This window comes from Rhinolophus hipposideros (assembly GCF_964194185.1).
Source record: "Rhinolophus hipposideros genome assembly, chromosome: 6".
Classification (NCBI taxonomy): domain Eukaryota; kingdom Metazoa; phylum Chordata; class Mammalia; order Chiroptera; family Rhinolophidae; genus Rhinolophus; species Rhinolophus hipposideros.
In genome coordinates, this window is record NC_138052.1 from 99,307,712 (window position 1) to 99,322,852 (window position 15,141).

The window sequence follows — 15,141 nt, forward strand, 5'->3', positions numbered from 1 at the left end:
CAGAGCAGCCCTTAGTGCTGGGGGGTTGGCTCCACACGCGCGCCAGCTTTCTCCGGGCCGCTCACAGTGGGGGGCCTTCCCCACTGGGAGGACAGCAGAGGTGCGGGAGCTGTCAGCGGCCACGCAGGAGGAAGGTCCGAGCGTGGGGAGCGGGGGAAATTCTCCAGTCGCAGCTCCGGCCTCACTCAACACCAGAGTCCACGCTGGAAAAAAGCCTGTGTGTGAGCCGGCGTGGGAAGGGCTTCAGCGAGGGGCACATGCTTGGTCAGCACCCGCAGGTCCACGGCTGAAAGGCCTCGTGTGTGCCGCCTCCTGGGAGAACATTCAGCCAGGTCTCCTAGCTTGTTCAGCATCAGAAAGTTGACGCTAGAGAAAGTCCCTTTGAATGTTCCACCAAAAGCTTTTTGCCGAAGCTCTGGCTTAGCCCTGGGAAGTTCACAGCCCAGAAGGTGTTAGGGATGCAACAGACGTGGGAAAACGTGTTCACGCTTCAAGCTTGTGCTGTGTGAAAGTCTTGTGAGTGACCAGCGTGAGAACGCATTCAGCTGCACGTCCAGCCTCATCCACCCTGGCACACTCCCACTGGAGGAAGACCTCCTGAGCTCAGAGATGGGGGAGGCCTTCCGCCAGAGGCTCCCACTTCGCACCGGAATGTTCTTCAGAGGGAACGGCTGTAGCAGGGCAGCCAGTGGGAGAAAACCTTCAGGCAAGGGCTTTGCTGTCCAGCCTCACAGAGTTCACACTGGGAAAGGCCCACGTGCACATGATGAAGCCACCTTTCATGGGGGGAGGGGGGTGGCTCTCTTTACTGTGGCGCAGGGGGGCAGGGGGCGGCTGAGAACAGAACTGCAGGGTATTTTCAAATCTGTGGGAAAGACTGTCCAGGCTGCTTCCTTAAGAAGTATTGTTCCTTAGGAAGTATTGAATGGAAGATGGGGAGATGGGTCAGCTATGGAATGCAGGGAAGACGGAAACAGTGAGGGGAAGGGAGACAGAGAAATGCAGGAGGAAAGGAAGGAGTCTGGAACCCCTGATCACAGCATTTTACCTCTCTGCTTGTCCTGAGAATCAGAATTGCCCAAGTAGGTGTACTTGCCCGGTAGTTATCCCTCTCCATTAATTGAGGTGGCTTGAGCCTCCTGTTCTCTGGCGCTGTGACCTTGGCCATTTCCTCTCAGGTGTCTGGGTCTGTGTCTCTTCACAGACATATGGGCAGAGGGAGACAGGAGTGTCGTCCACGTCGTAGCTGGTATCTGGGGTTAAATGAACCCAAGCAAGGGATGCTGAGGGGAGCTCAGCATTCAAGGACGGTGGGGAAAGGGCTCCCTGTAAGAAGCGCACTTAGCCCAAGTCTGACCTCTGGAGGAGTTTACCGGAGTGGGGGGCAGGTCTGAGCCAGGAGGAAGGATGGGAGCTCGTGCAGAGCACCCAGCAACCCGAGGAGGCAGGCCAGAAAGGCTGCCGGGAGAAAGGGGCAAGGGGGCTGGAGCGCCGGCCGCTGGACACCATGGAGTGTCTGTTGGGCCAGGCCCGCGCTTTGATCCCCAGCCCAGGAGCCTGGGGAAGCCCCTCAGTGGTCTAAGCAGGGAAAGTCACAGTGGGCCATGCGTTTTGGAGAGTGGACCTGCTGTGGGAGCCTGCCTCCGTGTCCAGGGCAGGCCACTTCCTGAGGCCAGCTTGGATACAGGCAGCTGGTCATGGAGGAGGCTGGAGAGTGGGCTGATCTCAGAGCCGTTTAGGAAGTAGGACCTTCTGATCTTGGCGACTAGTGGAAAAATGAGGGGTGAGGAAGAGGGCGGTATCAAGGCCGTAATGCGATTTCTATCTCATACACCTGGGTAGGGAGTCTTGTATTAATAGTTCCAAGATGGAAGCTACCGGCTGACTTTTGGTCTTGGAAATGTTGAATTTGAGGTGCCTTTGAGACACCCCCGTGAAAGTGTGGTTTAGGTTACTTGGAAGTACCAATTCAGAGTTCTGGCCCCGTTTTTCACCCTTTCCTGTCCACACCAATTGCCATGTGGCTTTTCAGTTCCTGTTTTGAGAGGCAGATGTCATGCAGGGCAGCCTGCAGGGTCTCAGCTCCCGCTCCCCACGTAAGAACGCAGGACATGGTGAGGCCAAAAAGGAACACCTACGGAGCCATAGGTAGGGGAGTCACACCACTGTATTCTCGCTGGCGGCTGGGTTGGAGACACAGGAAGTAGGAGCCACAGGATCTGCTACTTGCTGTCTGCTTCTCTGCAATCTGCAATCCACACTCCGCCGCTTGTTAGCTCAGCCACCGTCTTCTTGCTAGCCCCCATTTTCTGTTAGCGTAGCCACGGCAGTTATATTAGTGGCCAATGGCTCACTGGTTACAGCTGACGGCCAACTAGCCACAGCTGATGGCCATGCAATCACAGTTGATGGCCATTTACTACCTGAGCCAGCACCTTTCCACGTGAGGCCGAGAGCCTGGAAACTGCACTCCTGGTTCTGTCCCCACAGCAGACTAAACTTTCCTGACCCTCAATTAGAGGCTCAACTCTTCTTCTATTAAAAAAAAACCCAAATCCTTCTTAACCCCTCACCCCCCTCCAGCCGTATTCACTTTATCGTTTCCCTCCCACGCTTGGTTCAGACTCCTCCAAGATTGCTGCCTCCACCGTGAGGCTCTTCAAATACAGTTCCTTAACTACAGCTGCTCGAGTTTAGTTCCTCTCCGTCTTTATGTCTATGAAACTGAAGAGAAAATGACCTGCTCCCTGTACCTTACATACAATAGGGGGACACGCGTGGTATAACCCCTGTAGACATTCCTCTTTAAAAAGGGGGAAGAGAGGTGCGAGGAAGTCGGTCCCTGGTCCATAACAGTTCTGACGCCCAGCTGGGCAGACTTTGAAAGTTCCTTGATTAGGTCTCAATCAAGGCTCTAGAAATGGTTCTTCCTGGCTATGCCCTTTGGCCTCTTGGTTCCACCCTCTGTGTCATCCTTCCTTTTTTGTGAAAGGTAGTACACATTAAGAGTGCAGTAGATTTCACAGCCTTACTCCTTGGGGATCAAACTGGCTCCTTTAATTTAGTGCTATTCCTTTCGGTTTAGGCTGGCGGTGTTTTTGCTGATATAAATCTCTCAAAAAGTTTGTGGGTCACTTGTGAATCTCATTGGGGTTTACCCCATTAGCCAGAAGCTACATTCATAGATCTTTTCTAGATAAACCTTTAAGCTTTGTTTCTTCCTTCCTTGGGTTTAGTTTGCTGGTCTTTTAAAATACTTGAAGTGGAAACTTTGGTAATTGATTTTTACCAATCCTTTTATGTGCATTTAAACTTACACAATTTCCCTCTGAGCATGGCTTTAGCTTTAATCTCATAAATTTTCATATGGTATATGAGTATTTTCATTTTATTCATTTTAAAATATTTTTTGACTCATAGGTTATGTAAAAGAGTATTTGGAATTTTTAATTTCCTCCCAGTTGAAGCTTAATTCCACTATAGTCATAAAATAGAGAATATAATCAGTATGTTTTCAGTTCTTTGAATTTGTTGAGATTTTTGACGTGTTGCTCAAATCTTCTGTGTGTTTACTAATATTTTTATGTGCTTAGTGTATCCATTTTGGATAGATATTTGTTAAAGTACTCCATTTTGACTGTGGCTCTATCTGTTTTTCTTTCTATTTGTGTAAATGTTTGCTTTATATATTTTAATCCTACATTATTAGGTGCATATAAATTTGGAATTGTCATGTGTTCCTGGTGGATTGACCCTTTTATTATTATGAAATATCCCTCTTTATTAATGCTTGCTTTTAAGTTTAATTTGGTATTAGTATATCTTCACTGACTCCTTTGGTTAGTGTTTGCATAGTGTATCTTTTTTGAAAATGCTTTTACTGTCACATTCTCTGTGTCCTTATGTTTAAGGTGTATCTCTTGTAAGTATTATAGAGTTGAGCTTTGTATTTTTATCCAATCTGAGAATTTATCTTTTAATTGGTATATTTAATAAATTTACATTTATTGCAATTACTGATCTATTTGGGCTTACATGTACCTATCACCTTATTTTTTCTTAGTTCACATGTCAAATGTTTGTTGTTCCAGATTTCTCTTAAGATTATTTTCTGTATTTCTCATCTGTAATTTGCTTTCTGTATTTAGTTTTCTACTGACGTATCTTTCATTTCCCTCTCTTCGGCTATGTATAATCTGCTTGTAAAGTCATGTTGAATTCCGCTGTTTATTTTGGAAGATTGGTTCGCTCCTTTTCTCAATAAGATATAATTTATATATTGTAAAGTGCACAAATCCTCCGTGTATTTAGCCTGATGAATTGTTATACATAAACACACACACACACCTATATCTATATTGTCATGTCCATATCCAAATATCATCCATATCAGGATGTTTTATGTTCCTAATTCCCCAAAGTTTCTTGCATTTGCTATTTCCCTCACAGATAACCAATTTTTTGACCTCTGTCACCATGGATTAGTTTAATCTATTTCTGAATTTCCTATAAATTGGTCCCATAGTATGTACCCTTTTGTATCTGACTTGTTTGCCCAAAATTATGTCTGAGATTCATCCATGCTGTTTTGTGTAACAGTAGTTTTTTTTATTGCTGTGTAGCAATACATTATACACATATATTTATTCATTCTGTTGATAGACCTTTGAATTGTTTCCACAATATTATTCTCTTGTGACTCCTTTCTCTTGGTCCTGTGTCCAGTGTGTCCGATAATTTTTGATTGAATGCTAGCCATCGTGATCACAAAATATAGCTCTGAATGGTGTTATTTTCTTTTTAGATAGGGTTTACTTTTGCTTAGGGAAGGCAGGTAGATTAGGGGCAGACTGATTTTATGCAATCAGGTAGTGAGCTGATTTGAGGTGATTTTCATTTTTGTACGGCCAAGTCTATTTCTGGATCATCCTTGTTCACAGATGACTCCGTGGTGCCCCCTGAACTCCAGTTACCCCACAGCGCAGTGAGAGTGCCCAAAGCTCTGCTTGGCTTTTCAGACTCCTTGTTTTCTCTGGGGCCTGTCAGCCTCTGGCCCACTGTCTGCAAATCAGCAATCACTTTGAGGAGATAAGTAATACAGAGTGTTGCCCTCACTTCTGTGCATTTCCCTTGTCTCTTAAGGTCCTCAAGTTTTGGATGATTTGGTAGCCTTAGTTATTTCTTTATTCCCTCATCCCTGTGAGATTGATGAACTCTGCTTAACTTTTCTCACTCATAGTAACCACTTTCTGCTTGGCTTCTAATCCTTCAAATCCATGTTACTTAGGAATTTTCAGACACTTGGAGGATGGAAGCAACGTTTAATGTTAGACTCATCTCAGTCAGTTCCTTTCTCCCTGAGATCTTTGTGTTTTATCTAGCTTTTTTTTCTTTTTTGGCAAGGAGTTTGGTTGATCCAACCTATTCTGCCATGCCTGAACAGATATATGAAATAATTCCACACCACTAGTTTCAGTAGCAGTTTGCATTTTTTGAGATGATTTTAAAATTAGATTTTCATAATTGTCCTGAAAAGTATTTAGCAGAGTTATTGTCCCAGCTTTACAGATGGGGGTGACTGAGGCTCAGGGGTACAGTGGTTGGGGGTGTTTCTGTAGCTAATATGTGGCGGACCACCTTCTTTAACCTTTCACTCAACACTGAAATCCACTTGCATGGTTTCTGACACCATCCATTGGAATCCAGGCTGTGCTCAGGGAATAAGAAACAGTAACTGCAGAGGAGCCCGGTGGGTGGTGGTGTCACTGAGCTGACGGGAGGACACTCAGTGAAACATGAGTGAAATTCGCTATAAACAAATGCCATGTGGATGCAGTTATTTCACTGCAAGTGGTGGGGAAGTCCCAGCAAGAAGTAAACCTGCGGCGGGGGCAGTGGGCGGGCCCCCAGCAGTCTCTGTGAGCGAGGCGCTGAGGTTCCGGACTGCGGGGCGCCTTCTGCTGGTCGGCTGTTGAGGACGCCTCTTCAAAGGCAAAGGGCAGCATTTCAGGGTGACTTAAACGGTTCGACTTGACTGGTGTTGGTGGTTGGCAAACTGTTGTCACAAGCAGAATGCCTACCATGCAGTGCTCGTTTTCTGAGAGAAGCACCAGCACCTCCCCACAGGTGCTTCTTCTAAGGAGACTCAGGCAAGAAGGCCCGTGGGGATGTGGCCAGAGATTGGCTGGATGCAGCGGTCAGGAACGTCCAGGGCTGCGGCAGCTGCCGGAGTTGGGAGAGGCCTGCACCGAATTCTCCCTCAGCTTCCAGCAGGAACCAGCCCCGCCGACGCCTTGATTTTGGGGTTCTGGCCTCAGGACATGAATACAATTCCATAAGCATTTCATGAGCCCAGCTAAGTGGCAGCCACTGCTCTTGGCTCCTGGTGAAGGAGAAAGACCTGGTCCTGCCTTCCTGGGACTTTCAGCCCGGTGACTTGCAAAAAGGTGATGAGGTGGAGTGGGAAGCGTCTCACTGGCTGTCACGGGGGCCCCAGAGGAGGGGGCTCGGCTACGTGCCCACAGGATTCCGGGTTACTTGGTGATAGGTCCCAGAGCCTCATGAGCAGAGGGTTTTTCCAGAACAACTGAGAAGATTGGGGATGGCGGAGGGTGGGCCGAAGGCTGCCTGTGCGTAGGCCCAGAGCGGCGAAAGGGTGTGCTTTACGGTCCGAGTTTCCCAACAGAACCTGGACATGGCCTGAATCACCTGGGCAATGGACCACTGCCCAGGTGCTCCTTGCTGGGGGCGGGGGGCGTTTACATTTGAGGGCCCCCCAACCCCAGCTGCGCCTCTGTGTTGCACCTCCACCCACACATTCCGCTGTCTTTCCAAAAATAATTCTAATTCGCCTCACCTTTGGCCTGCGTGGATGGAGATCTGAGGTGGAGTCCGCATTCTTTTATGCAGGTGTTTAGAGTTATTCAAAAGCGGGAGAGGCCGCCCTTTCCTCATAGTTTGAGTGTGTTACTACATTCTGGCAATCGTCAGTCTTGACCAACTTCTCCTTCCGGTCTGCTCCCTCCCTCCCCCAGGCCAGTGGGCCCAGCCCGCCCCTCAGAAAGTCCTGGGTGCAGGGCTGGTGACCCTGCCCAGGTGGCTCCTGTCACAGCCTGGCTCCAGTCCGGCCTCACCGGGGTGCTGGTGACCATGAGCGATGACTAACCATCTTCAAGAGAATATTGCTTTCCACTTGCAGTGACCCCGGCAGGGCCTGTCCCCGGGGGAACAGAAGGTCTGGTTCCTCTAAGGAGAAACGCACCGCTTGCCAGCAGTGTTTTAGAGGAGGACTTTGAAACGAGAAGCCCCTCGGCCCCAGTGTTGGCCCCACCTGAGGTGTGACCCCTTCTGATGGCTGATCCAGAGAGGGGCGCTGGGTAGGTGCGGGACCCCGGAATGTTCCGGATTCTGGTACTACTGCTCGTTTCCCTGCCTCTGCTCCTCTGTGGAACCAGGAGGGATGTGAGTGTAAAGGAATGGACGAGTGAGTGAGGGGAGAGGGCGTGAAAATTCTCTTCAGAGACTGAGGCTTGGGGGCCCACTCAGGCTGGGGGGCAGTGTTTTAAGCCCCCAAGCACATTCCCACAGCCTGATGCCCTGCTGTGAATGTAGTTCTCCAAGTGTCCAACTCCTCCAGCTGTACCCAGAGATTTAAAGTGTACTGTCTTGTGGGACCAAATGGAAGTGACGTGGTGAGGTCAGCTCTCAGCTGCGCTCTGGGCAGCGGCTGGCTGGGCCTGCAGCCTCCGGGAAGCACGAAGCACCAGCTGGACCTGCGGCGTCCGTCTTGGGCCCTCGCAGCATGCGGCCAGGAAGGCAGACGCCCTGGCCTCGTGGCCTCATGTGTTCCCACCCCACCCCTGCTCCCAGGCCCGGTGTCTTTATTTTGCACAGGATTTCCCCCACATTTCTGCCTTGTCCTCCCTTGTGGGCATTTCTCCAACCGTACATGGTTGGATGGGCATTGGTGTGTGCCAGGCTCTGCTCTAGGCCCTGGGGATGTGGCAGGGCCCTTGGAACCCTCAGGTGGGCAGGGACCCTGAGGTAGAAAACGTGGTCCCGTGGCTGATGTCTGTGTCATTGTAGCCATTCTTCCAAAGGGCTGGCAGTTGGTAGACGAGCACCTCTGGTCTGTTAGCCTGTCCTGAGCGCACGTGTGGCCCTCTCCACAAGGACGACTCCTCTTCTTGTGTCTGTGGCGGAAAGGAGGCAGTCCTGTCCCCAGGAGCTCTGCAGGGGCTGTGTGAGTGCCCCCAGCCGCCCCAGGGCCTCCCCAAGCAGCCTGTGGGCCCAGGGCTCCACTCAGAGGTGCAGGGTGGGGAAGGTCTCAGTGTCCCTGAGCCTGCGGACCCCACCCTCTACCCGCTCACGGGGCCTGGCTGGCCATCATCACCTCGAGTCTTGTCCCCACTCACGTCTGCCCACCTGGCGGACCCTCCTGGGCTGCTCTCGAGGATGTGTGTTCATTTGGACCTCTTGGAAGTTGGCTTTCTGTGGTGTGTGCCTGTGTGCATTTGCATGTGTGTATGTGTGTGTGTGTTTATACAGAAAACAAAAGTGGTTTTGGAGAAATGAAAGGAGCTAAAAGACAACGCTGAACATTACTTAGATGCTTCTGAAACAGTGGTTTCCAGTCGGGGTGACTCTGCCCCCAGGGGACAATGAGCATGGCTACACGCAGTTTTGGTTACACCTGGGGGGTCGCATCGGTGGTGCGGGGTCAGGGATGCCGTGCAATGCCCAGGACGGCCCTCAACACAGAACGACGCTGGTGAGAGCCGGGTCTGGACAAGGTGCTGACGTCTCACTGGGTGCAATGCATGCCCACACTGGGCAGGGCACAGCCTTCTCTTGGCTCCCTCCATCCTGTGCCCATGCCAACCCTCCAGAGACGCTTGGACGGGGTTCCGAGCCCAGTTCTGCACCACAGTCCTCCTCGTGGGGCAGTAGTGCCCACGGCACAGCTTCCTCCGAGGCCACCTGGTTCTCTCTTCTCTTTGGGTTGCCCCTCTGCAGGCGCCCTGTGCTGCCACGTGAAGCAGCAGGCCGGGCCTCCCCTCCGCTTCCCCAGCCTCCAAAGGGCCTGGCACAGACCACGTAGGGGAGATCCACTCTTGGCCTATGTATTAACCATATTTTCTGTCTCTGCTATTTCAACATCTGGGGCCTTGTTGACTTGGGAGAGATCACCCTTCCCCAGTTAGCTAATTCCTAAAGACAGTAAGCTGCTTGCTGGTGAGCAGGGCTCTCAAGTGCACACCAGCCAGTCTGGAAGCCACGCCCCCAGCTCACCGGCTTTATCTGGGCTCTTACACTTGTGAGACACTAACTCCGTCTCCTCCCCAATCTGCCAGGCCAGGCAGGCATCAGACAACTAGGGGCAGCCCCTACAGAGCCCTCCAAGACTACCCAAACCGGCCGGGCCTAACCTGCCCAGCCCTTCACCCTGTCTCGTCCATTCCTTCCCTTGCCAACCCTGATGAAGACATTCCCACAATTCCCGTCACTCTCTCTGCCTGTGACTGGCCTCAGTGTTTTCTGTTATGGCCCCATGTGGCATGGTGTGTCCCCCTTCTCTTGGGAACCATCAATAATGAACTATCTTTTTTCAGTGGCAATCATTTCCTGATCTGTTGGCCTCACCATACCTGAGTAAAATGAAAATCCCAGGTAACATTTTAATACAGCTTAGGGAGGAATGTTCTCTTGTGCCGTGATGCTTTTCTCCTGAGGTTACTTGTACCTGTCTCTCCTCCCTGCCTCCCTGCCTCCCTGCCTCCATCTATCCGTCATCCATCTATCCATCCGTCCATCCATCCATCCATCATCCATCTATCAATCCATCATCCATCCATCCATCCATCCATCCATCCATCCATCCATCCATCATCTATCCATCATCCATCCATCCATTCTCCATCCATCCATCCATCATCCATCCATCAATCCATCCATCATCCATCCATCCATTCATCCATCCATCATCATCCATCCATCCAGCCATCCATCCAGCCATCCTTCCACCCACAACTCTATGCTGGGTACTGCTGGGCACTATGCTAAGCCCTTGGGTCAGTAGAAAATGAGGTAGGCTAGGTCCTCTCGTCACGGAGCTTACATTGAGGGCCCCTGGTGCTCCCTTGGACTCCAGCCAGCTCTCAGCAGACCTTAGAGATTGAGTGGCCATGCAGCCCCTGGGTAACGAGTATGCATTTATCTGGCATGTTCTCAGTGTCTGGGGGCCCTCTGGGGGACCAGTGGGGGTGTTGGCCACAGTCTAACTGTTTTTTCTCTATAGTAAGATGTTGTTTTTTTCTGACTATTTTCAAGATCTTTTCTTTCTCTTGAAGTTTTATACATTTATTTATGATGTGTCTTGGCACAGATTTCTTTGGGTTTATCCTGTTTGGGGTTGGCTCAGCTTCTTGAATCTGGAGGTTTATGTCTTTTGCCAAATTGGTGAAGTTTTCAGCCGTTATATCTTTGAATATTTTCAGCTCCTCCCTATTTTTCCCCTCTTTCTGGGACTCTCATGACATGAACATTTGATCTTTTCTTATACTCCCACAGGTCTCAGACTCTTTCTTAGTATTTCTCAGAACATTTTGTCTCCATGTTCAGTTTGGATGATGTTTTGTTCTGTCTCCTGGTTCACTGAATCTTTTTTTAAAATTAGAGTTGACTTCCTGTTCACAGAGTCCTCTATTTCCCATTTTTCTGTTGAGCTTATCCGCTGAGCTTTATATCTCATTTACTGAACGTTTTAGTTCTTAAATTTCCATTTGAAAATACATTCCTTTTCTTAGTGGAAACTTTCTATTTCTTTTCTGAGGCTTTCAATTTGTTTTGGTTTTAGTCATATTTGTAATTGCTTGTTGAAGCATTCTTATCCTGGTTGCTTTAAAATGTTTCTTGAATAATTCTAATGTCTCTGTCATCTCACTGTTGGCATCTATTGATTTTATTCTTTTTCCATTCAGTTTGAGACTCACCAGGTTCTTGGTATGGTGAGTGATTTTCTTTTTCTTTTCTTTCCTGTTTTTTGTTTATTTGTGGGTTTTTTTGAGTTTTCAGTGAAGGTTATTTATTAGTCACTATTATTGTTATACTAGATTGTTAATGTGGGCAATCGGAGAAACAACTGGAAATGATATCCAGGAACCGACATTGGAGGAATCTTCTAAACATGATGAACTAGAAAGTATGATGCAACTTCATTTATATAAAACTTGTCTACATGTGTACATATATGTTTTAACAGACTTTACAGTCATGTTTTAGAGCAGTTTCAGGTTCACAGCAAAACTGAACGGAAGATACAGATATTTCCACATGTGCCTGTCCTCACTCATGCACAGCCTCCCTGTCACAAACAGCCCTCCCCGGAGTGGTCCATTTGGTACAACTGGGGAACCCACACTGACACCTCATCACTACCCAGAGTCCACAGCGTACATTCGGGGCCATTTGGGGCCATTCGGTTGTTGTACATTCATGGTTTGGACAAAAGTGTCCCCCTCCTGTGTCACACAGAGGAATTTCCTGCCTTGAGACCCTCTGTGCTCCCCCATCAGCGATCCTCCCCATAAAACCCTGGCAGCCACTGACCTTCCTTCTGGTGGCTGACTTTCAGCTGAAGCCTGTGATGCTGCCTGGTGGGGAAGGTGCTGCCTTGTCCGGATGCTGCCCAGCGTGCTGCCCGGTGGTTGGAAGAAGTTGGGCTCCTGCCTTTGCTGCCTTGGGTGAAGGTGGGGCCGGGTTTCTCTGTGGTGTCTGCTTGGAGCAGAAAAGTTACTGTCTACGTTTTCAGTCCTGCTAGGCCGCTCCTTTGCTGACCCCTGGCCGGAGGGAGCAGGTGTTTGCTCACCTTGGGGGTCTTTGCCGTTGACCTTTCTGAGTTGCAGCCTCATTCATCCCCAAGTCTGGAATATACTCGGATGAGGCAAAAAGAGAAGCCAGGGAACCTCCACTGGGCTGTCCCTTGGATCCTGATGTCCCTAGTTGGTCTACTGTCCTCTCTCCATTTTTCAGGGTATCTTATGTTTGTTCTGCATGTAATGTCCAGGGTTTCCATTCGTCCTTAGTGGGAGAAATAGGGAACAGGTCTGCCTCATCTTCCCAAAAGCAGAAGGAGAAAGGAAAACACTGCAGTGTTTCATCAAGTTTGCACATTCCTTGGGTTGAAGATTAGGGAATGGACAGAAGGCTGCTTGGAGCCGAAGCAGGTCTTCTGAGTGCAAACTCCAGGCAGGGGCTGTCGTCACAGTGCCGAATCCGAAAGTCACGCTTCTGCTCAGGATCTGTTCTAGTTAAACAGTTTGACTGGAATTCCAGTGACGTTTCATATGTTTACATTCACCTGTGACACAGGAAGGCTAATGCAAGGAAAGATCGTCCCCTGTCCTTCAGAAAGTCAGTCCCTGAGATGCTCGGCTCCTGCCTCCTCCCTACTTTGCTCAGGCTGGAGCTGAAATGGGGATGGCAAGATACCGGACGGCCTTCCCAAAGGTCCCACAGTGTTCCAGCAGGTCGTGGGCGCGTGGGCAGTTTCCGCCATGACCCACCTTGCCTGCGGCGCCTGTCCCTGGCGGCAGATGTCCTATCTGTTTCTCTGACCCACACCGTTTCCCCCTTAGACGGGAGATAGGGATGAGGTCTCAGCCTCAGAAGAGGCTGGGGACCACTGGAGCCCTCGATGGTGGCCGTGGGGAGACGGCGTGTTCTGAGGAAGGCGGCAGGCCTGCAGTGTCCCTGCTTCTCTGGCCTGTGCTTCATGCTCCCACCTTCTCACCCTCGGTGCCTCCACTCTCGTCTGGGACACTGGGGAGAGAAGCCTTCCTGTTCGTGCTCTTCTCGTTGTCACGGTCATAGGGACAATGCCATCTGGCTCTGCGGGGAAATGATATAGTTGGGTTCTTGGATACTCTCACTTCACCCACTCATTCACCCATTCATTCATTCACTCCTCAGACATGCACCGAGTGCTGACTCAGCCAAAGTCTGGGCACCTGGCCTGTAGTTTCCACAAGACTCTTACCACACCCTCTGCTGATAGCTTCTTGGGAAACACGTAATTGCCCACTTAATAGCCACACAATGGGGCTTTTCATAGCCTGGTGGTCAAAGAGAGACTGGGTTGCTGCTGTAAAAAGGCCGGGTGAGCGGGGCGAGGGGAGTATGTGCCTGGACCCCCTCCCCCCACACTCACCTGCATAACTGGAGGCGCTAGATTATGGTTTTCTCCGGAAGCTGTCCTTTTCCACTTGCTCCTTCTGCATCTGTCTCCTCTCCCATCTGGACAAAACCAGATTAGCACTGCATTCTGGTTTCTTCCGTCCTTCTTTGCACCTGTAATATGAGGTGCCCAATACACGAGGACAAAAGAGTGAATCAGCCCAAATCCTGGCTGTCATTTCTGCTCGGCCCCGAGCTAGTTGTGCCACCTCGGGAAAGTCCCTCCCCCTTCCTGAACTTTCCTAATTGTCACAGTTGAAGGATTGGGTCCTTATGGCAGCTCATCAAAAGGGCACTGACTCTGGGCATCCCTCCATCTTGTTCTTTTCGCAGGATGCAGACCGAAAAGTTAGCAGCACTTTTCCTTGTGCACAGAATGTCTTCTGATCTGAGGACTCACTTCCAACAGGTTTTAAGAACACTGCCTGCTCTTGTTCCCGAGGGACGCATGGGGTCCCCCCGAGGGGCAGGCTGAGGTCCCCCGAGGTCCTCCTGAGGGACCAGTGGGGGGCCCGCCCCCCAGGGACACGGTGGGAGTCAGCAAAGCGGACCGCCTGCGCTCCAGGGGCTATAGGCGTCTGGCGGAAGGCTCTGGAGCAGGCACCTCAGGCGTGTTCTCCTCGCCAGTGCCTGCAGGAACCGGTCTCTTGTCCCCCATGGAGGTCTCATTTCTGGGGCAGTGTGCTCTCAGCAAGGAGCACCCTCAAATAACACAAGGTTTATTGACAGAATCAGTTTCTGACCCTGAGATATTGACAGACTTGTTTCTTATTATACTTGGCCTTTCATCCCATGGGTGAATGGGGGCCTCAAGGATGGCGTAACCCCCAACCTGCCCGGCCCTTTACTACTTCAGGGGTCTCTGTGATGACAGCCTGGGGGGAGGCCCCGGAGGGACGGGAGGCGAGCGCTAGGAGGGTTCAGGCCAGGGCAACACGAGGACAGGATGGGTGGCCTGGGGTTCCAGAGATATTTACGGCCTTGGAGACTGGCTGAGTGAGGGCTTGGGGGTTTGAAGATGAAATGTTTCTAGTCTGGATGACAAAGCAGACAAGTGAGACAGGGCTCTGGTGAGGAGCAGCGCTGGGGCCCGACGGAGGATGCGTGCTGGTTCTACCACGTGATGGGGGGCCCAGGGCGGCTGGCGCACAGCCAGCCCGCCAGGCCTGACCCTGAGGGGAGGCAGCAGGCCCAGCGTGTGGCCTGGGGGTTTCAGCATGAGAGCCGGCGAGGTTACAGACCTATGAGCACCTATCTGTGCCTTGGGATGAGGTTCCAGGCCCCTCAGTCCCAGACGGAGGGAGGAAGGTCTCCAGGAGGTTTCTGAAGACCCCGCAGGTGCCCCATGTAACCCTTCCTTTCTGTGGAGGAGACAAGGGAGTGGCAAGCCTGTCCCCATGTCCTTTGTCTGCCTCACACGCTGTTGTCCTGCGGTGTGGTGTTGCCATTGCGTCTTCCTGGGTGGGCTCCTGGCATTTGGTCCTTGGACCCTGAGGTGTGGCTGGCCCCGCCCATCAGTGAGGACTGGTGGGGGGAGGAGCTGCGGGCAGGGGGCAAAATACCTGCTGACCTCAGACCTGTCCCTTACGGTCACTACACTGTGCCCCCTAAACCTAGGGAGTTGTTCCCCTTTAAACGCTCCTCAGTATAGTAGCGATTTAAACCACGATATAATGGGGCAGCATGTGAAGTGGGCCTGGCGCCCCGTCACTTACAGAGCTTCACCCAGAAGACGGGGTGATGGGCGAGGAGGTAGCTGGGGGGAGATGCAGGAAGAAATGGGGGCAGTTAGCAGGCTGGGGCAGTTGATGGAGCCTGGGGGGTGTCGGGAGCTCCGGTCCGCATCCATCAGAAAAGTCCCTCAGCCTGAGACACGGACGGTACCTCTGCACGCGGGAGGGGGCGGGC